The 27,942-nt window shown below is 39.0% G+C and overlaps 1 protein-coding gene across 1 annotated transcript in view; it reads left to right on the top strand.

The window, feature by feature from the left end:
* The first annotated feature begins 371 nt into the window (after positions 1-371).
* LOC129747999 (leptin receptor gene-related protein) overlaps positions 372-27,942 on the top strand; it is a 156,376-nt gene continuing 128,805 nt past the window's right edge. Inside the window, exon 1 of the mRNA XM_055742450.1 lies at positions 372-376. The gene's annotated coding sequence lies outside the window, so the exon portion shown is untranslated. The remainder of the gene's footprint in view (positions 377-27,942) is intronic.

Below are 27,942 nucleotides of genomic sequence, written 5' to 3'. Positions count from 1 at the left end.
ACAAAAATTTTACGTTCACATCATTTACTGTGACACTCATAACGCACATTTTTCACTATATCTTAAGTCGCTACGACCTTCCCTTACGAAGTTATTGCAATTTCAAGTTTAATTTTACCTAAATTTTGAAAACTTCTAGGGTAAAATGGGGCAAGAGGATCCATAAACAAAATACCACATCTTGAAGCTTAATACGAGTACAATAAACTTAGCCAGAATCCACTTGTCTACACACGCCCGTTTTTGAGTACGATTGGCCTAAATTTGATGCATTCTTAGTTTTTAAAGAGAAAATTGAGATTGTTGTTATTATTTCTGTCATATCTTTTCATGCAACCAAAAGTCACATATTTACTTGAATGATGGCATTGAAAGTTACATATTGGCTGACAAAGAGAATCAACTGCCCAATTCCCTTTAAAAACTTTATGTCCTCATTAATGAACTTAAAAGTTGCAAAAGTGATTAAGGTGACAACGTACATAGTTTGTGACTTGTTTTGCCCAATTCCCATGAGTGAACTGCATATATGTTCCCATTAATGAACTTGGAAGTTGCAAAAGTCATTTATTCGTACGTTGTACGGGACTTAAGTCACATAAAGGGCACAAAAGTGCTCAAAACGGGAGTCACAAAAAGTGCATTGAGGTGCTATCAAAATCAAATCACCACTTCGAGTTTTAGTTTCAGTTAGAACAACATCTAGTGGTAGGGGTTTCGATTCCCATCACAAAGGTCGGGGTTCGACCCCCAAGCCTGACAAGTTTTTTTTTTCAATAAGTCATTTGCTAATTCAGGGACCATTCTGATGCGATATATGTAGGAAATGTAGGAAAGAAGCAATTGAGCAATTTATCGAGTTTTGAATTCAGCTCTTGGCATCATGGCGGCACCATGTACAGAACATACCTGGTAAATAATCATCTAGTGATATATCATCTGATGCCAAGGGTGCAGTTAAGATAGAGAGATTTTTTGCTCATTTTACGATTTTTTAGAAGCTGAATTAAAAGGCCGCTGGAAGCTGAATAGAAGATCATTAAGACTTGTTTTGGGACTTGAAAATATCAATAAGAACTTAAATTTTTAGCTGCATATCAATGATGAGGCTGAGTAAGCGTTTTTGTTTTATGGGACTTATGGTTGCTTTTGGAATAAGCGCCGTTGTGTTCTAGCGGATAGGCTGGCGCGAGTCTGGTTTTAGTATGCCAGGCGTACTGGGTTCGATTTCCGATATTGACCAGAAAACTTTTGGGTTCGAATCCCATAAGTGGCCGATAGGTAAGATGTGTTCCCTCTTATAATTGACTATTGCTATATGAATGTTCAATAAGTTGCTAGCTGGCCAGGTATATACACGAATGCCGGAATTCCTGTAAGTAAACTAGCCCACCTGATTAACTCGTTCTTCCAAAATACATCTACATCAACACAATACATTCACTCTAATACAGTTTAAACGAAGCCATGGGGTCCAGGTATGGTGTACGCGTTGCATTGGAGATTTGTTTAACATAGTAATCTAAGAATGTATGTAAACACATACTTAGGCAGAAACTGCGGTGAATCCGTGCACCCATGGTGGATAACAAACATACATACATACATACATACTCACATATATACATACATACATACATACATACATTTTTCTTATTAAAAACTAAGAATTCATCAAATTTTCGCTTGAGTATAACGGCACGATAGCGAATTACACCACGGTAAACGTGACGAAATAGGCTCCAGCGTAGCAAATATTTAAGAATGTATATCGCAGGAACTACAGAATTATTCAAAAAAATATATCAGCCAATAAACATTATAGCTACAAAAGTTTAGGTGATATATCTACAATGACAAGGTTCCATCAATCCGATTTCTTCACAAAAATAAACGATTCGAAGTAATTTGAGTAAAATGAAAAAAAAATCCTCGACCATAATTTGAACTCCAGGCCTCCAAGTTCACTGTCCGATATCTTACCACGATGCCAACTCATCAGTTGAGATGATCCACGCTTAAGCTCTATAGGTGAGATTTTTTTTACAAACCGGTCAAAGGAAGAAAGGGAGAGATCGGATAGCGTTTCAATTGATGGGCCGCCCTTTTATCGTAAATCAGTTCACTCTAGTCGTAAATGTCGAATTAGCATATTCCCAACTTTATGGGGACATATTTACGAATTGACTAAACTGCTATCGGACTCACTTATTTTTGGGCAAAACTAGTCGTAAATGCATTCATGAATGCTAAAAAATCACTCAATACCAACTTGTTTACGAAGGTTATTGAAAATGTCTTAATAATCGATTTGGATTATCATTTCTATTACGATTTCATGTTAGCTGGGTTATTGCTTGAGTCTTGAAGGAATTGATTTTGATTTTCCATGTTTTGGCGTAGTTTTATAAGGCATTTAAGGATCGTTGTAGTATGTTTGTGATTTCACGGGGTTATATCAGCCAATATACAGCCAATATACAATATAGCCACAAAAGAGGAGACGATATATCTACAATGACAAGATTCCAACAATTCGATTTCCCCACAAAAATAAACGACTGTAGGTAAGTAATTTGATCAAAACGAAAAAAAAAATTCTCGACCGAGATTTGAACTCCAGTCTTTCGAGTTCGCTGTCCGATATCTTATATCGATGCTATAGCTCTATAGGTGAGGTGGTCAAAGGAAGAAAGGAGGAGACCGGATAGAGTTTCAATTGAAAGGCCGCCCATTTGTCGTAAATCAGTACATTTTTAGATATCTCAAATCGTTAATATCGAATCAGTATTTTCTAAACTTTTTGGAGACATATTAACGAAGAGACTAAACTGCTAACCGATTCAACTTTTTTGGCTAAAGCTCGTCGTAAATGAATGATAGAAAATCACTCAAAACCAACGACAGTTATTGAAAATGTCTTAATAGTCGATTTGGATTGTTATTTCTATTACGATTTCATGTTAGCTGGGTGATAAAAAACTTTCCAATTATACCCTACACGACTTATGCTGAATGTAGTTTTGGTTGTTTTGATAAGATGTGCTGGAAAATTGAGTAAGCATAGCTTTTGTTGGGAAGGATCCGCTCAGCAACCGATGATCTGTCGGAGAACGTTTTTTCCTCCATTTTCGAGAGTCCTGTCCCGATTTTTTGCAGAACTTCCTCGGAATTCGATTTCCAAGAAGGGATTTAAAATCCGGCAGCGCTGTTGATGATGGCTACTTCTTTGGCGAGCTTTGCCACCTCAGCGATGGTGTCCTTACTGTCAAGAAAGTCATCGACGTATGTACCGTCAACGATAGCTTGTGCTGCCTCCGGATAAACAGCGAGGTGTTCGGAGGCGTTCAGGTCCTTCACGTAGAGGGCGGAACATGGAGAGCAAGTTGCCCCAAAAGTAGCCACATTCATGACAAAAACTTCAGGGGGAGATTTTTCATCGATGCGCCACAGGAACCGTTGGTGGAACATTTGTCGGATGTCACCAGCCACCGAAAACTGTCTTTCTCTAAAGCGAAACAGAACCGATAGCAGAGGCTTAAGCAAGTCAGGACCTTAAAGCAGCATGGAATTTAAGGAAGTGTTACAAACACGGGCACGCATCCCAAACCACTCTTACTTTATTTGGTTTTCGAGGGTGGCAAACTACACTTATCGGCAAATACCACACACGGTTCGGGTCGGATTCTTGTAGCTCTTGTTCCGTCGCTTTATGGGCATATCCACGTTCCTGATATTCCTCAATTTGCCGTACAACATTTGCCTTTAGAAGGGGATCTTTTTCGAGGCGTTGAGCTAGACATAACGAACGACGATCTGCCATGTGGAAACTGTTGGGAAATTTCACAAAGTCGTCTGCTCAAAGAAGTCCGGTTTTGAAACGTCCGGAAGGTGTTCTTTTTGTTGTCGATTCGAGGATTCTACGTGCACGTTGATCTTCTTCGCATTCTGGTGGAGATGGTGGACAAATTCCTGAGGACTCAGAGAGAAAATAGTCCTTTACATGCTGATGCATCAGCTCATCTTGTGTGCACTTGCAAACGTGAACCATCGTTTGAAAATTCGAGTCAGCTACTCTTTGACCACCATATATGACCCATCCTAAACGAGTCTTTGCGGCAACGAGATTTGCACCATTGCTTTCACGTTTGTTTAACGACAGCTTCAATCTGGCATTGTCCAATCCAATTAGGATTTGTGGTTTGGCTGCTTGGTAGCTTTTTACGGGTAACCCGCGAAGATGAGGGAAGCTTTTACAGAGCTCCTCGTAGTCCAAAGTCTGTTGGGGAAGGTCTAGTTTCGAAATGGTTCGGACGTTTGATAAAGGATATTCGTGACCGTTGTTTACCTTCGACACCGACAATTGAACGATTCGGGAACTTTCGTTGCGGGTAACACTGCTCGTCCATTGGAGACACAAATCGTGATCGTAACCTTCCAGGCCAAGTTTTTTTGCTATCTCATCTTCTACCAAAGTTTCATTCGAACCGTCGTCGAGAAATGCATAGGCAGAAACGGACCTTCCGTTGCCGTGAAGTGTAACAGGTACAATCTTGTACAAAGTAGAGCCCCTTTTGTCACGATGGATGGAAACCGTTGCCGGTTCAAATTGACTCACGTGTAGGAGTTTGTGATGCGCTTCTGAGCAACCTTCAAGGCCACAGGGTTGTCTAGTGCGACAGGGCCATTTGCCATGGGGCAGCTTCCAACAGCTTCAATCGTTCCATCACTATAAGACTACGAAACTTTTGGCAATCACGGATCTTGTGTGCCCTGCTACTACATCCGAGACACGGCTTGGCCGCCCTATTGTTGGTATTAGACTTGGTGAAAACCTTTTCGCATACTCGATCAGCTTCTTGGTGCACGTTCGCAAAGGTGCCTTTGTCCTTGCGCTTGTCCTTTTTGATGCTCCCATCAACAGATTGCTTCGAAGGGACCGACACATTACACGCCGCAGCTCTAATAGCGGAAACGAAGTTGCAGAATTCTTTGAGTGTTGCTTGCTGGGTCAATTGAATATGCATTCCCCACTGCAGGAGAAGATCCGATGGCAATTTCGCAGCAAGTTCGGTAACAAGCGACGGGTTGTTAAGGTGTGATTCCAGGTTAGCCGCTTCGATGTAAGTAATGAGGTTTCTTACCTCACGTCCAAACGTCACTAGGGAATCGAACTTATTGATGCTGGGAGGACTTGTATTCCGGATTCTGCTTATAAGGCTGGATCCCGCACATTGCTGTCATCGATTCAAACGCATGTTCGAACATCGGCCATTCAAGCGGGTCGCCGGCGAATTTCGGTAGGTCTTTCGAAACTACTTGCCGCGCCGCGAACTGCTGGGCACTAAGAACTGGTCCATAATTTGGAAACGGTTGATGAGTGGCGTATTCCGGAGGGTATTGCGGGATGTTCTGTGTCGGTTGTCCGTTCGGAAGTACTTGCTGGTTGACTTGTGGTAGCCCGTTCACAAACAGTTGTGAAACTGATGGTGGATGGTTCCGTGAGGAAGCGTGAAAGAAATCGTTCCTGGGTAAGCCTTGGAATTCTGGTTGGCATTTGGAAGCCGCAAGAGCACCAGTAGGAAGGTCACGGTGTCCGAAATTCACTTGGTGCATTTGCATGGCGCGACTAGTCGATGGTTGATTAATATACGAGGGTGCAGGATCACGACGAAAATGATCAGGTTTAGGAGGGCCGTTTTCCACGTTCACTTGCTCCCTTGGGCCCGTTGGTACTGACGGTGGAAGCATGAAGTTATTTGCAGCTGCTCTACCTTGATGGTCGTGATTGGGCCTATGCTGGTTTGGCGGTGCCAAAGGCGTTGAGCTGGTAAGTGGTATAATAGTTGTCGCAGAAACTTCCTTTTCCGTATTTCGAGCATCGTTGACCCAAGCTTCGACCCGCATATTTGCCAGAATAGCGGATCTTTTCTCGCTGCCAGGATTTCTTCCCTCTTGCATGATCGCCATTTCTAGGTTATGTTTTTGGACCAGAAACTGACGATCTCTTTCTGCTTGTTCCTTCCGGTAACGATCTTCCAGTTCTTTCTGCTCTTCAAGATGTTGGAGCCGTAACTGGGACACAGAAGCGGTGGATCGAACCGATATAACGGATCTTGCAGATCTCTTAGAGCTCATGTGCTCCGGATCAAGAATCTGAGTCTTGCAGCAATCCGTACATTTCCAGGGTTTGTCTGCAACATCAGCGTCGACCCCAGCACAGCCGAAATGCCACCAGCGACTACACTGGTCTCATGCTACCATGGTTTCAGCCCCATCTGCCTTGGAGCAATCGCAGCAGTTGTGCACGTTTGTGGTGCCACCCACAGCGCTTTCGAGGTTAGGAATGACACGATCAGTTTTGCTCATTTCGCCGATAATTTTTGAGAATTTTGGGGTTTTCGCAGTTCGTCCTCGACTGAACTCAACTGAAGTTTATTTGCAACAGGTATAAATAAGTATTTTGAGGTAGAAAAAGTTATGTTAAATCGACTTACAAATTAGTCCCTTTTCTTGATCGACCAGCTTATCTGAGCGAAACTGTGTCTGGTTCGTTTAACAATACGGCTAGCTGGAGGAATTTTATGATTAAGATAATTTCAATAGAATGATCGAGAGGTAGACTTACTGGTTATATCCGGCTAATCTGATAAATTATAAATAACCACTTTAACTAAGCCGAAACACCTCGCACAAAACGCTATCAAATATAAAACATTATATCAAATAATGATGCTTCAAAAGATTCGTTTTTTAGTTCAAACTTACAAGGAGTTCACTAAGAACTTAACTACAAATATCCAGAATTTATAAGATCGATCAGAATACCACGTTGCTAAATTTGCTACGGCACTTTTTCCGGCCAATGTGCTTTTCACTTCTCCACTTCTACGTTTAATAATCTTCTCTTTATCAGTGACAATTCGCGGCATGTCAACGCGAAGGATGATGATGAGCGCTTCTCACTTGTGACTTGCTGATCGGTCACAACAGCTTCTATATTAAAAATTTGTGTTTTTCCGAGCACTAATTCGTATTCGAGCTTGATCGGTATCAATGTATCATCACACAACCAACCCGAAATATAATAGTTTTTGTGTTGCCTTTAGACGTCAACGTTCCTCAAAATTTAAGATATAAAAAACCACATTTAAGAATTTCAAACTAAAATTTACATTTCAATCCCGTTGTAAAAAAAACTTTTTATACTAGGTAAATAGGTAGATACAAAGCTTGTTCATGTTAAAAACAAATTAAGGAAAAAATAATAATACGCAGCATTTTTTGTAAAAGCCAACATCAGGCTTCTCGAAATGAAGCAATTATGTTTTTACAGCTCCAAACACCCAGAAGCTTAAATGTTTCCCATCAATCCTCAGACGCACATATTTAGCGCTCCAAACGTAAGGAAAAAATCCCAGAATTCCCGAAATAAATAAAAGGTAGGTAGGTACTCCAAAAGGTACAGCAGCGCCAACCCTCTGCTGTAGGTGTGTGCCAAATTCAAATATTTAAATCCACTTTGCATGTTGCTGGTGCTGCTGCGTTTTTTTTTTTTGTTCATTTGCGGTCCCAGAGAACAACGCTACCGGGGAAAAGCACTCGTGTTAATCCGTTTTTAAAACAATTGCTTCTGGCAGACGGCCACGCGGTAGGTTCGTTCGGGTTTTCCGGTGGAGACCTTTGGGTTGGATACTCTGGAACTAAATTGAAAACAATTTTTTTAGTCAATAATTCATCAAATAAGGAAATCATATTTGTGGAACTTCTTCTAGTTGCATAAAAATTACCAGCATTTACTGAGCCCTGAACATGTATAATTATATCAAACGTATTTTTGTGATTATTGAAAACCATTGCCCCACAAAACCCACAACCAAAAGCAGAATTCGAAAAAAACAGTTTAGCTTTAACAACCCACCCTGAACAAGTGTGATTTAGCGCGGGAACCGGAAAAGTATGGATTGTATACATTTTCCGGGTTTCTCTGGTGGACTTGCCGGTTCAGGTTTTGTTTTGCATCGCTCTCTTCCAGCAGCAATGGTGTTGAATTTATTGTGTCGGTTTGTTTGCTGGAAACACCCTGAAAACTTAAACAAATATGAAGCTCGAAAAAGCGCGAACGATTCGGACCAAAAACTGGCGAGATTTTTAATTTCTCGGTTTGTTAAACGGCAACGGTATTTGAATTTGCGCAAAACACACTTCCAGGAAGGTAGCAATTGAGATCTCAGTCAGTCTGGGATGGACAAATATTGGGATGAGGAATAGCGCGGATTCGTCATTTTCAAGCCAAGAGTAATTGGTTCTTGTAGTGTTAAATTGACTATAATTTTTATAATCAAACTGAATTGTAACACTTTTTGAGTCACGAAACCTAGGTTAAGTGATAAGAAAGAAGTATGTAGATTGCCTTGTAACTTGCCAAGATCTTCAACGACTATTTTTAACCAGATTGTATGTCTCTAAAGAACAATATTACATTTTCAATTTATTTACAATACTTCCAATACGTGCACCATCGTGATTTTCAAAAAAAGTGGCTCCAGAGAGTTACAGAACTTAAGAATCTTAATTATCCTTACGCCGAACGAACCACAAACCGAATTTATGCAAAAAAGAAATTTTCAATACCATTATTTTTAAAGAGCCTAAAAAAAATCTACATTTTTCTTCAACAATAGCAATATTAATTAACTTGTTTGGAAAGCTTATTTAAAATTGTGATAGAGTTTGAAATTCGTCGAAAAAAACTAAAATAATTGATTGAAGTACGTTTATTTCGGAGGGTGCCGTGCCGAAAAAAAATTAGAATTCATCTCTTAAAACCATTGAATATGTAAATTATTTTACATCCTCAAGTGTAAATTATCCATCTAAATTTTTTTTAAAATTTCATTAAAGTGGCTCCAGAGAGTGTCTTTGAAATTTCCCAGTAGAATAATTAAATGAAATGTTTACTTACATTTTTGATTTCATTCAACAAGGACACATTTTTGTGTTTATTCAACAAGGACACATTTAAAATGTTCATGAAATCTAAAATATTCCCAACACGAGCCTCTGGCAAACCTCCAATGCTGCTATTTACATCCAGTAGCAAAGCAAAATATCTCCCGTTTCTGGTTCACCGGTTGCAGTAAATAAAACAACAGACTAACCTAAAAAAAACTTTTTTGTTTCCTCCTCTGGGAGTCACGTTTCTTTGTGCTGTATTTAAACCACGTTCAAGATGTCGAAATTAGGTAAGCTTTTTCATCAGTTCGCATAAATTTGATTAAATGAACTTCGCTTTTTCATCATCAACGCCCACGTTCCTGCTAGGGCCAAAGTTCGGAGTGCTTGCCTGTTCATTCATAGTGGAGTTAGGAAAAACGTCAAACAAAAAAAAACAATCCCAAATCTATACTCGGTGAGCATCGAAGGTAATATCATCGACACCCGACTTTTTTAGCTCAGATTCTACTTTTTTTAGACAGACGATGCTACCGCACCACCAAATTGCTCGATGAACAACATCAACGTACAGATAGCGAAAGAAAAAGTGGCACATGCTAAGTTTGATCAGCGCAAATCCCAGCCGGGAATTTCCGACTTACGATTTCCCTGCGGGGCGCAAGGAAAAAAGTTAGAAACCTTGTGTGGGCGAAAAAACATCAGCCAAGCTCTCTAGACTTTGACTTCGTTAAACATTTCCTAGTGCCTACAGCAGCCCTAAATGTAGGCAGCCAGGAGTTTGGCAAATGAAATTCGAATGGGGAAATTGGGAACAAAAACAAAGTGTCGTGCCTTTTCGATAACACCGTTTGATGAGTGGGCTCGGGTTTTTTTCTTCGGTAAAGAAAATCAAAAACTAGGAAAACCATAAAACGTAAAACATAGAGTCGTGCGCTTAAGACACGAACATTGTCGGTGGGGAGTCTAAAAAAAATTTGCGCAAAACAGTCAATGCTTCAAGATTATGATCGAGATGCATGAGCATAATAGGAGGACGTTTTCGAGTAAAGAACGACAGAAAGGCAGCATGTTTTGAATGGTGGTAAATACAAAGATAGGGGAAAACAATTTCTCTGAAACTCGAATCATAATCGGATCACAAGTTATTGTTTTGTTTCAGATATACTAAAATACGGAAGGAATGGTTACCAAATTTGAAAGACAGAAATATGAGCTGCGAATTAAGTTTCTATGCCTTCACTTTGAATTTTAACTTTTGATTGCAAAGATGTTTAATACAATTTGAAAAGAGTTTATAGAGATGACTCTTTCTATTTGACGTGATCTTCACAGAACCAATTTCCTATCCACTTCTGAAAAACACATAACTGTCACTGAAACAGCATTGACGGTCGATTGATTAAAATGCACATCACTAATTTACATTTTTTTTAGTCACCATTTCCAAATAAAATCAACAGAATATATGTTTATAATATAAGCTATATACAGCTTCTTACTTATTTTTTTATATTCATAGCATTCCGTCTCACGACATAACTTAATAATCATAATTTCTAAAATTCACTCGATCCATGGCAACCGTTATCATAATTCTCGGACATCCCCGAGGTTTCTAACTTAAGCTTTTCTACGCACAAAGTAGATTTGTCTAGGCATTCGATAAGTAATCTACAACTTTGAAGCATTTCTTCGCCGTTCGACAGCGTAGAATTGAATGATTGAAGCTGAATATTTTCTAAACATTATATGTTAGTTACATATGTTAAAAGGTTTCTAAAACGATAAGTTTTATATAAATCGTACGAAAACCAATAGAGTTGAATAGAGCAATGTTATGCGAGAAAAGTCAAATAAATACTCCAGAAGTTATAAGGGAATTTTTTTTATCTGGGCTATCAGGAAGCGTCAATAAAAAAAATAAATTTAAAATAATACATCGTGAGTTCATAACGAGTGTCAAAAAAAATATATTTTTTTTTTTCATATGCATACGTCCAATTGTCCCATATTGACCCTCTAGAGAAGTTTAGGGCTGATGACTAAAACATTCAGAGTAATAATTTAGTTCCTGTATTTTTTAAAAACATTTCAACTACTTAGAACTTAGAACGACTAAATTGGAATATTCGCAATCAGGTTGAACCGAAAAAAATAAAAATAGCACAAAATACATATTTGAAATTCTCAAACTCAGATGTCAAAAAGATTTCACTTTGGTTCAATAGTTATCCAATATTTTTAGCAAAATTCAAAATAACTTTTAAATGAGTAAATCATAACTTTTAGATTTTTAAATATTATAAAAAATCATGTTTTATCTAAAAAATCAACATGATTTTCTTTATGCTGTGGAATCGAGCTTTCTTTCTTTCTTTTTTTTTTGTGCCGATTTATAAAAATTTAAAACTGATTGCAACTTTTATGCCAAACGAGTTATTGCTTTCAAAAAAAGTCACTAGGCACCAGCAGTATTGTCTTTAAAATAGTTGATATTTTCTCAGGACTCAGCCTATTATTAGAGTTTACGGGTAGCTCTTGCTACTTACTAGTTTTAATCAATGGATCACTGGAAAAAGCTAATTTTCCGAGTAGAGTCGCCACTAGCGCTCAGAGCTGTCATGATCAAAGTAGCAGAGAAAGCATAGAAAAATCAACAAAACACGGCACTGTGTTGTACTATGAGAAATCACGCGGACAAAAATCGGAAAAAAGTTTCAATTAATTTTTTGTTAGGAAGAAGACACATTGTTTGAAAAAAAAAAGCTTGCATTTCATTCTTAAGATATTGAAAATGAGGAAAAATTGCTAAGATATACATGTTTGATAGAAAAGTAACAAATTAAATTCAAGGCCGTGCGAACGGGGGGGGGGGGGGGGGGTTTAGGGGTTTAACCCCCCCCATGGAGATTTTTTCAACACAAATTTGCAGTGCAAAAAAAGAATTCACCGGGAAATCACTGGATCCTAAAAGGTGTTTAAAAATAAGTGTTAGCAAACATGTTAGAAAATTGGCTCGCCTCCGGCGGAATTTAGTCTTCAATCACTCTCTAGACCTAACACAATTCATTCTACGACTGTATATGACGTTCACTAATCTAATAAATTGTAGTTGATTTTCAATTCAGTTATTCTTTTGTATTGAAACTCAAATCTTTACACACAAAAACCTTAACTCGTGTTTGGAACGGATTTTTACTAAGAAGTGTAACTAAAATTTGAAACCAGCTATTTAAACTTCAAAATTCATTCAATGAATACAAATTACAAGTATCACAAGTTGGTAACCATGTGACAGGTGTTGATCACTCACGATAGTCAACAGATTTGGTAAAATAAAAACAATAACCTAGTATCGATGACTTTAGAACACATCACTTTGATTCCTTAATAAAGGATAAAAGTTATCTCAAATTTTATGCTGGTATGAAATATTTCTCAAGAAACCAATTTCATTCTTTCTTCTTCTCGTTCTTCTGAATCCACAACTTCATATGCAAGATAGTTTTGATAAATGTCTCAAGGCCTCAAATTTCACAGTTTTTCTAGGTGCAAAGAATTCAAAAGCTTGTTTTGATTAATTTCGGTGCTTTGAATCCAAATATGCAATTAGGTTATTGTCAAACAGCTTTGGAATTTGAAATCACTTTATAAATAATAAAAAATCATTAAAGAAATTTCATTTTTGACAAAACTTCAAAAAATAAACAAAGAATGATTTTATAGCTGATTTTGATCACTGGAACTCCTAAAATAATATAGATATTTGTCTTTCTATCAAATTAAATTTAATCATCAAGTAGGTATACGTTTTGAATAAATTCTCCCAAGTTCAAAATGGATTTTTTTCCTCAATCATGATTATACAATTCAAATCGAGGTCAAAATAATACAGGAAAATTTTTAAATCAACCCTGGAATTGAAAATGAAGCAAACGGAATGTTGATAATGATGAATTATTATCGTTTTGCTGGACAATTTTAAATCACGATTTATTTTTTACTTGTTCTGAAATTTATCTTTGAATTCGGATTTAAATTCTATTAAAACCTGGGTGATTTTTTTTTGAATTGTATTGCTATAATTCTTATGTCCGAAGCATTAAATTCTGGTTTTAACTCAAAATTATAAATCGCATTCGTTTTCTGTGTTTTCGGAAAAGTTTAAGTTCTTAGTATTTATTTTTAATCAAATTTTTAGTTCAGGATAAGGAACATAATTTTAAATAAATTATTGATGATGATTCTAAACTTAGAAAATCTGGATTCTGAATTTTGAATTTTGAAGTTTTCGAACAAGGTCATTCAGATCCTGCTGATTTTATTTCATGTTTTTCAGTGTCAGTTTTTTGGACCTATTCAGATTGACTTTGAAACTAGTTTTCCTAACGGGTTACCTATACATATTGTCCTAACTTTTCAAACGTGTTTTTTTACAAATTACAGCTAGCTAGAAGTGTTTGAAAAATAAAAGGGCAGCCACTGAAAGGCCTGAGTTCCGCTCATGTATCATTTTTCCCATTTTTTATAAAACAATTTATTTAAATTTTATTATTTAATTTCCAAAATGTGATCGTGAAATATAACCTTATGATCTTGCGATCGCAACCAAAAGAAATGACAGTCAAGTTGATGAAAATATTTCAATATGGGTTTGTATTTCGAAATATTCGAAATGTTTCGGTAGGTTTTAATAATAATCATACAAAAGCTACTCCTCGAGTAGCTCGAAACGTATAAACAACTAGTAAATTTTGTTTGATTTTTTTTAAACTAACCAGACATCGTCGATAATTTCGAAGTACAAACAATAGCGGTGATAAAACCAAAACTCCAGTTAATATAAGTTTGTCCACTTGTTTGTATGACTATCTCTCATAGTGCGTTACCATAGTTGCCATAGTTACCACATGATTTTTTTATTTTCATAATAAATAAGAATGAGCGTCAAGGATAGGCATGAAGTAAACAAGAAAAGTTAGGCTGGCAGATTTTATGAGGATTTAATTCATATTGAAATGAATTTTTTTTTAAACAAAGTAAAAATAATTATTTGATCGAGCGATTCTATGTGAGTGCTTGTCTTAATGAATCGAGTGCGAGTGGTGCGAGAAACAATGGAATTTTATATTATGCTTTCCAGAACTTTTCAGTACGTTTTCGAGCCTGGCTATTTTTTAAAACGGGTGAAAAACCGTGCATCCAATTTGAAATTTTCAAGTACAAAAACCGAATATTTAAATCCGGATGAATCAGAGCAAAATGTATCCATTATTCGAACAAAATCAGGAAAAGATAGGAGAAACTTGTATCTTTATTTTTTTGTCGAAGCACATCAAATGTGTTCAATGCTTCAAAAAAATTCTTATAAATTTTGATGAAAATAATTTTGAAATATCTGTTTTCGGATCAGAAATTAAAACAAATCATGACTCAACCGGACCATTGTAAAATCTGAAAATCCGGGCTAATATGGATTCGCCCCGATATTTTCCTTGAATATTTGGGCACGCCCGGATAAGACCAGAAAATCTGGAATTCTATAGTTTTAAAAACCGTCGATGTTAGAAAATTTTGAAATCGACTAATAAATATATTAAATTGATTGCTAAACATAAGATAAAAAAAAATCGCTAAATTGAAAATCATTATCATTGTTTTTGTATTTACTAGCATTAAATTTACAGCTGAATTTATCTAAAATCCAAATGATTTCATGTCACTCTAACCTGATTCGCTTCAGTACCGCCATCTGATAAAAATAAAAAGGTTTTTAATAAACACGACAGGTGGCAGATTTGTATCCCTCTAGCGGAAAACAACGCAGGAGGTGCTTAAAGAGATCTATTATAAAGCAACAGAGAAAACGGATTAATGTTGAAAACTATTTATCTTCAGAAACTTAAAATCTGCTTGATTATAATGCAGCCAAAACATTAACTAAGCACACCCGAACTTGGAAGATAAAGTTTTTTGAAAAGAGCTATTTTTTCTTAGCCTATTTAATAAACAGTTGCGTTCCGAAAAGAATGGAATCGCGCACTCGTTTCCAACTTTGACTGGCTGCCTTTTCTATCTGGGTTGATATTTTTTCATGAAATTTTCACAAAATCTAGTTCAACTATCTCACTAACATTCCACGAAATTTGTGGACTGTGCTATTGGACTGAGTCGAGTTGGGGTCATTTTTTAAACTTCATCTTGGTCCAAAACTCATATAGGATTTTTTGCAGTATTTTTAAGTAACGTTTACATGAGTGGGATTGTGATATAGCTCAGTTGGCAAGTCTGTTGTCTCCTGAGCCGATGTCCGCGAGTTCGAGCCCAAGAGTAAACATCGAACACAGTTGTACCGGATAGTTTTTCAATAACGATCCGCCAACTGCAACGTTGATAAAGTCGCGAATGCCATAAAGATGGTAAAACGACTATAATCGAAACAAAAAAAAAAAAAAGTTTACATGAGTAAATTTGAACTTTTAGGTTTGTATGGAAAAATTGAATATTTTGTACTGAAAATTAAACATCGCATTCGTTTCTTCTGTGGAAACGAGCCTACTTATGGTTTTAGTGCCAATTTATAAATTCTTCAAAGGAAATTTTCCGCTAACAAAATGATGTTGATTTTTCAGTACAAAATATTCAATTTTCCCATACAGACCTAAAAGATCGAATTTACTCATGTAAACGTTACTTGAAAATTCTGCAAAAAATCATGGATGAGTTTTAAGCCAAAACGAAGCTTTAAAGACACCAGGGTTTAAGAAATTCAAAAATGACCCCAAATCGACTCAGTCTACTGTACTACGTCTGAATTAAAGCTACAGCTACTCTCGTAAAAAAGGGAAATTTTAGATTGCTTCACCAAATTGGCTGTATTCTAGGTTATTTCCATTGAAAATACTTAAAGTGTAGTGTATCAACTAAGCACAATAAAAGACGAGCGATTTCTAATAAACTATGATACGTTTTATTCGAACGTCAACTTAAGAATGAACAATATTTTTTTTTTTTTTTTTTTTTTTTTTTTTTTTTTCTCAAGGGATTTTAAGCTTCTGTGGCTTATTCATCCCGAAGTTGATTGTTTCACGTCTTGAAAGTATTTTTTTTTTTTTTTCAATGTTTTTTTTTTTTGTATTTTTTTTTTTGTATTTTTTGTATTTTTTTTTTGTATTTTTTTTTTTTTTTTTTTTTTTTTTTTTTTTTTTTTTTTTTTTTTTTTTGAGGGGAGGGGGAGGGTTTATATTTGATCAAGGAGTTTGGACTTTTTGAGGAAGCTTAATAGTTTTTTCTCTTCTTCGGGGCAGCAGGAAAGGATTTGTCGTAGGGAAGTTGCTAGGGAACAGGATAGTCTTTGGGGTTGGTATTGGAGGCAGGAGGTGAGAATATGTTTGATGGTTATTGGTACTCGGCAGGATGGGCAGTTGGGGGGATCTTCTTTAGTAATAAGATGGACCTGTGTAAGCCTGGTATGGCCGATTCGGAGTCTGGTGAGGACTTTTCTCTCGATGGTGTTTTGTCTGTCTTGCCATTTTTCGGTGGTATTTTTCACCTCTCGGAGCTTGTTTTGAGGGGTGGCAGTCCATTCGCTGCCCCATGAGTTGTTGATTCTGTTTTTCAGGTGTAGCATGGCATCGGACTGGGGGATGGAGTTGATGGTTGATGGGAGACTGGTACCGGCAGAGGCCAAACGGTCGGCTGCCTCGTTGCCGGGGATCCCGCAGTGTCCGGGTACCCAACAAAGGGTGATATTTTTTCTAGGGGCTGCCTGGGAGATGGAGTAAATCCACGCATGCTTCAGATTTCCGGCTGCTATAGCTGTGAGCACACTAGCTGAGTCGGAAAATATGATGGAGTGTGGGTTTGAGCGTTCAATTGCGTCGAGTAAAGCATAAGCTTCTGCGCTAAAGACAGTGCACATGTTGGGTAGGCCAAGGCACCTATTGTCCGTATTATCAAATATACCACATCCCACATTGCCACTGCTGTCCTTGGACCCATCGGTGTATATGTGAGGTAGGGCATGATATTTGTTTTGGATGAGTTGGAGAAAGTTGGGAAGGACTATTGCTGGGGGATTTCCCGCTTTGATATGTTGCTTGAGGGAAAGGTCGACTTTGGGAATGGGATCATTCCAGTGCCGGATCTTGGGTCCAAGTCTAGGACAGATGTTGGGGAGAGGGTCACCTGTTAGTTCAGTTAGCAGAGTGTTTGTTCTTTTAACCATTAATGAGCCGTTAGATGGACTGTTAGACATGGTGCGTAGGGCTTTTGATGACAGATGTTTGGCTATAAGGTACTGGAAGGGTAGTTGACCACTTTCAGCCATCAGGGAGGGTATGGGACTAGTTCGAAAGGCTGAGCTGATAAGGCGAACACATTCATTATATAGTGGCTCAAGTTTTTGGCACACTTCCTCTAGTTCTCGGCTGATAAATCCAAGGCCGTACAGGATAGAAGGGATCAGCCAGCCGTGCAGAAAGCGAAATAGGGAGTCGCGATGTGCGAAACTGGTTTTGTTGGTTAGTATTTTGAGGATGTTAATTTTGTTGGTAGAGTTTTTTCTTATTTTGTTGAGATGACATCTAAAATTGAGCCGGTCATCTACCCAGACTCCTAGTAGGCGAAAGGAGTGTACAAGGGGGATGGTTTGACTTAGCATGGTGAGAGGAGGGAGTTTTCGAAGTTTTCTTCGATTGGGCCCCAGATGGAGTAGTTTTGATTTTGCTGGGGAGAATTGGAAGCCAACAGTGGGAGCCCAGGTTTCAACTTGGTGGACGGCAGATTGGAGTCTCCTGCGGGCTAGGATGGGGAAAGGGGAAGTGGAAACGAGGAGTATATCGTCGGCGTAGGTTAGGGTGGTTATATTGTTGGGAATTGTTTGGAAAAGGGTGTTTATTGCAATGAGGAACAGGGTGGGGGCGATGACAGAGCCTTGGGGGACCCCGCCATGGATGGGTTTCATTTGAGAGCGTACGCCGTTAATGAGAACTTGGATACGTCTGTTCGTGAGGAAATTGTTGATGTAGTGCAACAGGCGACCACCTATGTTCCATTTGACCAGTTGGTTGATAATGGCAATGCGATCTACACGATCGAAGGCCTTTGAAAGGTCTAGGGAAAGACATTCGATGTGGTGGTGTTGGTTCAAGTGGGTGTCGAAGAGAATTTCTAAGTCATCGAAATAGTCGTCTGTTGACTTTCCGGCTCGGAAGGCGTACTGCCGGGGATCAAGGAGTTGTTGTTTTTCTAGGATGGTGTGTAGGCGCCGATTGACAATTCTCTCCATTATTTTGCCTGAGCAATCCAGGAGGGTGATAGGACGGTAGTTGTCAATGATTTGGGGGTTTTGGTTGGGTTTCTGGATGGGAATGACAAGTCCCACCTTCCAGCTATCGGGGTACATGCCCTCAGTCCAGATTCTGTTTAGTATTTCGAGAAATGCTAGTTTTCCTGATAGAGATAGGTTTTTAAGACATGGATAGCCGACGTCATCTGGGCCGGCAGAGAGTCCTTTGACTTTTCGTAGGGCGAACTCAAGTTCGTCTAGGGAGAGGCGACAATTATAGTCGGAGTTCTGATTTGATGGGGAGGGAAAGGGGAGGATGACAGAATTGGAGGGGGTGGAGATCTTGGAAAAGTGGTCACAGAATGAATCGGCCAGTTTTGAGGGGTCGTTGATGTACTGATTGTTGAGCTGAATGTGGAATGCATCTCTGCGACAGCCACCGTTAAGAACCTTAATTTTGGACCATAGGACAGAGGAGGGGGTGTTGGGGTTGATTTGTTCAGTGAACTCTTGCCAGCACTTTGTTTTGGCATCTCTGATAATTCGTCTGGTCTGAGATCGGGCGATTTTAAATTCATTGAGGGCGGCGAGTTTTAAAGGGCCATCGATGGTATATCTTCTTAAAGCGCGCAGCTTCTTTCGGCGGTTTTTCACCGCATCTCTTACTTCGGGGCCCCACCATGGGACGGTGGATCGCCCGGGAATGCCACTGGTTCGGGGGATGGAAAGAGAAGCTGCTTCGGATAAAATTTCGGTAAGGGATTCTATTGATGTTGGTTTTTTGGCAGAGATAAGGCTGTCTACAGTGAATTGGTACTCGGGCCAGTTGGCTTCTTTGTACTTCAATCTAGGTCGGGTTAAAACTTTGGGGGTAGGGTGTTGTAATTTAATTAAGATTGGTAGGTGATCGCTACCATGACAATCGTCTAATACCTCCCAGCTGAACCTTGGTCCCAGCTCCCATGAGACAAGGGACAGGTCCAAGGCGGACATGTTGCCTGTGGCAGGGTCAACACGGGTAGGCTGACAGTTGTTTAAGATTGTTAAGTTTTGAGCGACAGCAAGATTTTCTAGGAAGGCTCCTTTGTAGGAGGTGTGGGAGCTTCCCCAAAAGGTGGAATGTGCATTGGGGTCGGTCATTAATATTATTGGTGGGGGTAATTGTGGAAAAAGATCTTCTAGTTTGTCGACGAAGTCACGATAGGACATTTGAGGGGGGATGTACAATGAAACAGCAGTTATTTCTAGTGGGGCTTGTAGACGAGCGCATATCGCGTTAAGATCAGTGTTGATGTTCAATAGCTGATGGGGGATGTTATTTTTGATGGCAAGTCCGGCACCTTGGCGGGTGTTCGGGTTTGAGACGGTGTATAGGTGATATCCTCGAATGAGGTTAGTGGGTATTGTGGTGTTGCTAAGGATATCCTGAATAGCAAAGACTTGGGGGGAAAAATCCTTGATAATAATTTGAATTTCTGGAAGCCTACAAACAAGGCCTCGGGTGTTCCACTGTATTGCAAAATTGGTGGACTTTTTCTGAGTTGGGGGATTATTGCATCTCTTACCGTGCGGCTGTCTGTTATTTGCGGGATTATTGTTGTGTGGGTGGTTATTATGGTTTGAATTGGCCATTTTTGTATGAAGTAGGGAATGTGGTGTATGGGTAAGAGGGGTAACTAAAAATAACAGAAGGACTTACCGTTTGGATGAGGGGGTGGGTGGGGGTTTACCTGCCATTTGTGGGAGTCGGGCCTCGGGAGGTTGGTTCTTTTGGCGGCTCACCTTCGTCATTTGTTCGGGGGGACTGTCCATGGAGCTATTTTGTCGGCTACGTTTCGGAGTTGAGGTTTGGCGCTGGATGTTGCGGGTCATCGTGTGACGTTCGGTGTCGGATTGGGAGTCTTCGGATTCGGAGGCCTCGGAGTCTTGGGAAGTGGTAGAGTTACCTACCAGGGTGGATTCGTTGTCGCTTTCCTTGGCTTGTTGCTTCAGCTGTTCCTTCAGTTGGGAGACTAGAAGCTCAAGTTCGGCGATTCGGAGATCTTTATCGTTGTTGGCAATTTGGGCGGGAGGTGCATTTTCCAAATGGTTGTTCGTTTGTTGGCGGAACATCTTCGTTGCTTCGAAATGATTGAGGCCAAAGTCAACCTTCAGCCGGACAATGGATTGTTCTTGTTTGAAAAGGGGGCAGGAACGATTCATTGCTGAATGGTTGCCTCCGCAGTTGGCGCAGTGTGGGGGGTTTGGGCATTCATCGTGTGGGCTTGATTCTCCGCAATCGATGCAAATCGGAGTGTTGGGGCATCGGTTCTTGGAGTGGCCAAACTTTCCGCATCGGTAGCACATGAGCGGCCGTGGGTAATACGGTCTGGTGGCCACTCGGAGGAATCCGAAATAGATATACGGAGGAGGGACAGAACCTTGCAGTGTAAGTACCATGGAGTTAGTGGGGGTGGTTTTGTCTCCAGTCTTCCTTAGGAAACGGAAAACCTTAGAGACTCCTTGATCTGCCAGGGATTTTTGAAGTTCGTCGTCGCTGAGGCCGTCGACGCTATTGCAAGAGACGACGCAGTGACACGAGTTCAGGGTTGGGTGTTGTTCGATGATGATTGGAGTTCCATCGGTGAGGCGATTGAGCTTCATCAGTTTCGCAGCTTGGGTCGGATTCCGTACTTTGAGCAGATAGTTGGAACCACCATCGATTGGATTACCTCCTTCGATTTTACCCACTAGCTGCTCGACGGAGGTGGAGATTATGAATGGGTTCTTAGGCAGCTTGGAAGGGCTAACAGGTTTTAAACGCAGGAAAAGAATTTCCCCATGTTCGCCACGGGGATCCAACCATTCGGGAACCGTTCTTGCGTTTCGATTATTGGGCCGGAGGGAGGAGTGCCCCCAAGCCGGAGGAGGGTCCCCCATCTTGATGGAGAAAGTGCCCTCTGGGCGATGAATGTATCGAAAATAATTCACTAGGAAAGTTCTTTAAACGACGCGTGGAAAATATACCAAGTGGATGGTATGTCAAAAGGATGTCCGTGATTTGGAAAGTCTTGTAAAACTGACTGAAAACACTTTACGGAGCGAAGGAAAAAGCAACCGTTCGAGAGCGCGGTCAAAACAAGACTGAATGAACAATATTGAGCACTGCACGTTTTATTTATACTCCGCTCTGCTGTTGCTGTTCTCTCGCGTTATCGTCGATTATGTCATATTCCCTCTTCGCACGGCCGGTCAACATCCTGGTTGCTTTGTTGTAGCTGGTACACTACAACTACTCCCTCTCCTAGAAACGAAGTGGTTGATAGTTCGGCTGCAACTGCTCACGCAGGCTCCATCGGGTTGATGATAATATATGCTTGTTCATTGTTGGGACCGACGGGACTCCGGAATTAAACGATGATTCTTCTTCCTTGACGTGGCTCTCCAATAGATCGTCATCGTTAGACCCAGGATCTGCTTCGCTACCAAAATCATCGTATGGGTACTTGATGATTTGATGACTCCGGCGCTTGACGACTCCCAGCTCTTTAGTGTGGCATTTGTAAAGACCAGAACCTCTTTTTGCCACGATGCGACCTCGGATCCAGGATTTCTTCTTCGGTAAACGGTAGTCTCGAACGTACACCGTTTCGTTGACCTTGAAACTCCTTTTCGCCTTTACTGGACCGTCGCTGAAGATGCCGGGTTTTGCCTTCTCATTGAAAGCTCGGGCTCCTCGTTTTGACCTGTAAAACTTGGGAAAAGAATCTTTTTTCGATGGAGCATTTAACTCTTTCGTATGCTCCTTTGAATGACCAAAATCAACTGTCAATCCCCATCGCAACATTGTTTGTCGCCCCAGCAACGGTTGCCGATCGCCATCGAAAACGAAGATCGCCTCCTTGGATTTGTGGTTTCTAAGCTCCATTTCCACTCGGAATTTGCCAGCTGCTTGGAAGTTGTTGCCGTTATAGGAAACGAAATCTTCGCCTCCACCAGCCTCGAGCGGCGTCGATTTGAAAAGCCGATTAAACAACGCTTTCGGAATAGCGTTCACCGGACTTCCTGTGTCTAGTTCGAAGTTGATTGAGTAACCACCAACACGAACCGGAACAATGATGGGAGGTGGAACATCCAATCTGTTCATCGCCAAATGATGAACTTTGGGCTTCGTCGCCCCTTCGCTCGGGTCTTCCCTGTTCGGACATACTTTGGCCAGATGTCCTTTCAGCTCACACAACTTGCACACGTACGCCTTGTACTGGCAAGTCCGGAAATTATGATTGCCTTTACCACAGGCAAAACAGCGGGAATCTGGTTCGGGACATCCCAGATTATCTTCCTTCCTCCCACGGTTGGATCTAAACTTGAAAACTTCCAGAACCTCTCGTTGTCGTAAAGTCGATTCTTTCTTCATTGCAGTTTTCACGAGGACTTCCATCTCCGAATTCGGATCCTCTTCGCAAACACGCTCGTAAATCGGTCCACGTTTAAGACCAACTACAAAAATGTTTTTCAGGAAAACTGGCAGATCATTGCCAAACTCGCACTCGGCGGCCAACTTCTTCAAGCGGGTTGACCACTCGATGACTGATTCGCCGTCGCCTTGACGCGCTTCTATGAACCGGGTCCTCTCGTGAAAAATTACCAACGTCGGGGTAAACCGTTGGCGCAGCAAAATGCAAAGTTCGTCGAACATCTTCGTTTCCGGTTTCGCTGGGAAACAGAGATCCTTAATTGTCTGGTACACCTCCATCGAAACCGCCGTCAGCAAAAAGGCCGACCGTCGCTCGTCATCCTTCTCCTCGATTCCGTAGGCCACAAAGAATTGTCTCAACCGTTCTTCGTACAGTGACCAGGAATCACCAATGTGGAACTCCGGAGGCTTCACGTTCATTGTCGAAAATCCCTTCGTCGCCAAACTGTAGTGTATCAACTAAGCACAATAAAAGACGAGCGATGTCTAATAAACTATGATACGTTTTATTCGAACGTCAACTTAAGAATGAACAATATTGAGCACTGCACGTTTTATTTATACTCCGCTCTGCTGTTGCTGTTCTCTCGCGTTATCGTCGATTATGTCATATTCCCTCTTCGCACGGCCGGTCAACATCCTGGTTGCTTTGTTGTAGCTGGTACACTACATAAAGTTTCGCCAAAAGACGAACAAATGTTTGATATAGTTCCTCCATTAAAATCGATTGGCGCAATAAAAAATGGGACCGGTTTGAAAATTAGGTTCATTATTGTCCAATTAGGATATATTGACAGTTTTACACGAACACCACCTTAGCAGGAGGCCTCAGCCCTAACCTCAAACCATGGGAAAACAGAATCGATTTTTGAGAAGGGCGCATGATAAACGCGTTTTTCCGGTACTCATATCGACAAATTCGCCCTGTGGAAAAACGATACACGGTGTTCGTGTTTTGATTTTTTTGGGCGTTCAGGGTTGCCAAGTGCATTGATATTTGGAAAATGATTATACTTTTTAATTGCATTTTTATTGAAAAACCTTTTCATAAGTACTGAGAAATTGCAATATTCCCGTAGATTTCTAGAAAAAAAAATGAAATGCAATTAAATGCATAGAAATTGATTGCAACATTTATCTGAACGGAATAACAACTGCCTGTATCGCACATTTAAACGATGTAGCGAATTATGTGGATTTGTTTTTAATAATCAGAGCATGCAGGAGATTATTTTCAAAGTCAACATAAACGGGCTTTCATTAAATTACTTTTTCTGTAACAGTTAATGATTTGGCATTCGTTTAGAATATAGAAAAAAATTTTGAATCTATCAAGCAGTATATGAAAACATATTTCAGATGTTTTAAATTCACCTTGAAAATTCATTAGAAAAATATGGCTTATCTTCATCCATTTTGGGACGCCTCATAATGAATTTAAACGTTTAGCTGTTGACATTTAAAAAATCTATTCAATTCAGAAATATTATAATTAGTTGAAATCAAACAAATAATGATTTTAGTAACGCACCTAGCATCACTGGTGAGGCCGCCAGCAAATCAAAGTTTGAGGTTATGGCTGAGGCCAATTTTTCGCCAATACTATCGTCCGTATATACCCTTATAGGCGATTTCATTCTTTTTAGGACGGATGTTTGTATGGAAGATATCGTTATCATTTTTTTAATTGATGATCATGAAAATTATGAAAAAATAAAACATAATATTGGATTTTTCTATCAAAATTTACAACTTAAAACATAGTAAATTGATTGAAACTTTATTCCTGCTTTGAATGGAAATATCAAATATTCAATTAAGAAGAGGTACTAACGAGAGAGCGAATATAACACCAAGGAGTGAATTCGAAGAAAATACAACACTTTGTTTAATAAATAACTTTTGAATGCATTAATGAAAATTGATGAAATTTTCAGCGAAACTACCTGGTAATGTTTTGTTCACATGTGTAAATTTATGTGATGTTCTTACAAGTTGTTTTTGAGATAACGATGAAGAAGTTTTTCGACTTCAACTTTTAGGCAACATGTGCGCCATTTATCATACATACTATAAACCATTTTGTTTTTTTCAAATCAAAGCTATTTTTTATAACGTTTTCTGTTTCCTGAAGCGTGACCTTCAAAATTACTCAAAATTTTTTATTTGGACCAAGTTATAACAAACTTAGCAGATTGTCCTCTTTCGGCACAAAAACAACATAGATATTTGACTTTTTATCATTCTATTACAGTTTTTGCGTAATGGCCAGATTCTAGGTCCAACTAGAACAGAATATATACTTTATGGAGCCGATTGAAGTACTTTGCAGGGAAAACAGTCGCATTCGGAGGCAGTTTTTTTCAATCATCGTGTCAATCGTTATGAAATACTGAGCGATTTGCAGTTTCCACAGATCGTTAGCTTTCTCAAGTACTAGACATCAAATTTTTAATTTTTTTCTCCCTTTTTATCTTTGGAAAGTACAAGCGAGGCTAGTCGATGCAAAGTTTCTTTCTGGAAACCTGCCAGATGACCGCTAAAGAGTTTGTTTGCTGTCCATTACAATTTTTTTAACAATATCTCCCCACTAGCAGTCCAAATACATTTTGTTTATTTTACCGGGTGGGCAGTTTTTCTACTTTGTATAAATGAATTCAGGCCTGTTTATTAGTAAACTATATGAACCAGTCAGAAAAAAAAATCTTTGTATCACTTCCTATTTTGATATTTCCGGATTGAGCTTGAAAAAACCTCTCACATTTCTAATTTTTTTGGAATCAATTCTCTTCACTTTTATTCAAACTTTAGCTCACTATTGGATCCTCTACGACTTTTTGTACAATTGTCTATGTGAACTTTGTTCAAATAGTTGATTTCTAGCAATTTTCGGGTCTCCCACTGGGACTTTCCTGGTTTTTTCTCGATCCTGCCATAAAATATTTATCCATGAATTTCAGTATTTGATATCTCAAACACCACCTTACAGATTGTCACCAAGTTTTGTTCACGTTCACATTACATTACTAGGCAGATTCACTGAAAATTTTATCAATTGTCATTCATGCATTCAAAAGTTATTCACAAAACAAAGTGCTGCATTTTTATCGAATACACTCCTTAGCTGCAAGTATATATGTATAAAATACCAATTTTTTGCAGGTCGTTTCTGAAACTCTGATCTTCTCATTTTGAGCTCTGTTAATAAATAAAATTCATTATATCTTTAGGCCGAATTTCAAGTATTTTCAATTACAATTGTCAAAAATACAGTGAATTTTTAAAGAAATCTCAAATTTCCCTTTTCAACGAAAATAGCTGTATCTTTTTTTTTTCAGACAGAGTAAAGTCTTCAAATTTCTTGTAGTGTTAGTTGGATAGTTGAATAAAATTTGGCGAATATTTCATGAAGAAATATTAATTCAGACAGAAATGAGAGCTGATCAAATTTGAAAGCGAGTGCGCTGCTTCACGCGATTTCATTCTTTTTTGAACGCAACTGTATCTCGTTGCAGTTTAAATATTTCTATTAAATCATGTTCTAAAAACTGTTCCATTGTAAGTAACTCAAAACTCTTTGAAATAAATTTTGTATGCTTAAGCTCTGCCTGCAAAGATATTTAAAAAAAAACAGAAAATTTTGAGGAAATTTTTTGACGTCTTTAACCAAATTACTACACTTTTAACAATCTAAAAACTTGCTGAAGACATGATTGATCTTTAATGAAAATGACACAAAAATAATTTATTCATCTCACTTCTAGGTAGTTTAATAAATTTTATCAAAAGCTCGTTTTAAAATGCTTGTAATGTAGGAAAAATGTCCCGAAGACAGACACTATATGTCTAAATCGCTTCGTTTTGGCGTAAACAAGTTGATCACCTTTCTATGTCGTTTTCCAGTGTGTAGAAACCGTACAAAAACATCACTCAATTTAAGTAAATTGGCCAACTTGGACTGTATTTGATGTACATAGGTATTAAAATTGATAATTTGCATTCTGGTTGACCAATCTGAAATTATCCGAATGAAATCAGGAGCGGGATTATTTTTTTTTTAACAATTTTTTTTATTTGAAACGGCTCGTACCAGTAGGTTTGAAGGAGCCAAACTCGATTTGATTTTTACAATTGATTGCTAAAAACTAACAGTTTTTTAAAGGCAAAAGAAGACAGAAAGGGAAACATGAAAATAAAAAGAATTACAGGTGGAGATCGATAGCTTTTAGAAAAAGGTAGATTTCAAACATGTAATCCAAGTCTATCAGAGCTAGCACATCTCTCACTGGAACATTAGGTGGTTTCCCTCGGGCCCGAAGGGAGTCAATAAGATTCGATCTGGCGACAAGGTGGGTCTCACACGACCAAACAATATGCTCAATATCATGGTAACCTTGGCCACAACTACATAAATTGCTGCCAGCAATATTTACACGATAGAGTACCGCGTCTAAGGAATAATGATTGGACATGAGACGGGAAAATATTCGAATAAAATCTCGACTCAAGTTCAATCTATTAAACCAGGGTTTAAGACTTACCTTTGGGATAATGGAATGGAGCCACCGACCCAACTCATCCTCGTCCCATTTTCGCTGCCAGTTGAGAAGAGAGTTTCTCCGAACCAAAGAGGTGCGGGATTATGGAACTCGAAACAATCGAGTTTCGTTCGATTCGTCCGATTTTGGCATTATCGATCTTGAACGAGCTCTATTCGAATGGAACGTTTCGAGATGATCTACTACCCGGTTTACTCAAAATGTAGTACGTTAAAATTTAGAACTCGAACGAGATACGTAAAACGATTCTAATTCGATTCGAGTTGAAACTCGAAACGAGTATCTCGAATCAAATAGGATTCATAATTTCACACCAGGTTACGGTTGTTTCGGATCTCCTGTAAGGTCTCCAGGTGACGATTCCTGTCCACGATTCTGTCGATAGACCATGTGGAAATCAATCAATAACGCAGGAGTGGTTTAAAAAAAACAGGAATGTCCATGATATTTCGAAAAATCATTTGAAAATTTGACCGAGTGTCAGTGTCATCAACATAAATACTCTCTGGAGCCACTTCCGCCAATTATTCATACGCTAGTACACATATACATATATACATATACATAAAATTATATACATTTAATTTTGCTTTTTCAAAATTTGATTGAACTGAGGATTGATAGCTACCACAATCTTGAAAAAATTTCAGTGTAATTTTCCGAAAAAAGGGAAACGTGAA

The sequence above is a fragment of the Uranotaenia lowii genome, chromosome 2 (genome assembly GCF_029784155.1).
Source record: "Uranotaenia lowii strain MFRU-FL chromosome 2, ASM2978415v1, whole genome shotgun sequence".
NCBI classification, from domain to species: Eukaryota; Metazoa; Arthropoda; class Insecta; order Diptera; family Culicidae; genus Uranotaenia; species Uranotaenia lowii.
This window is presented reverse-complemented; position numbering and strand designations above follow the sequence as displayed.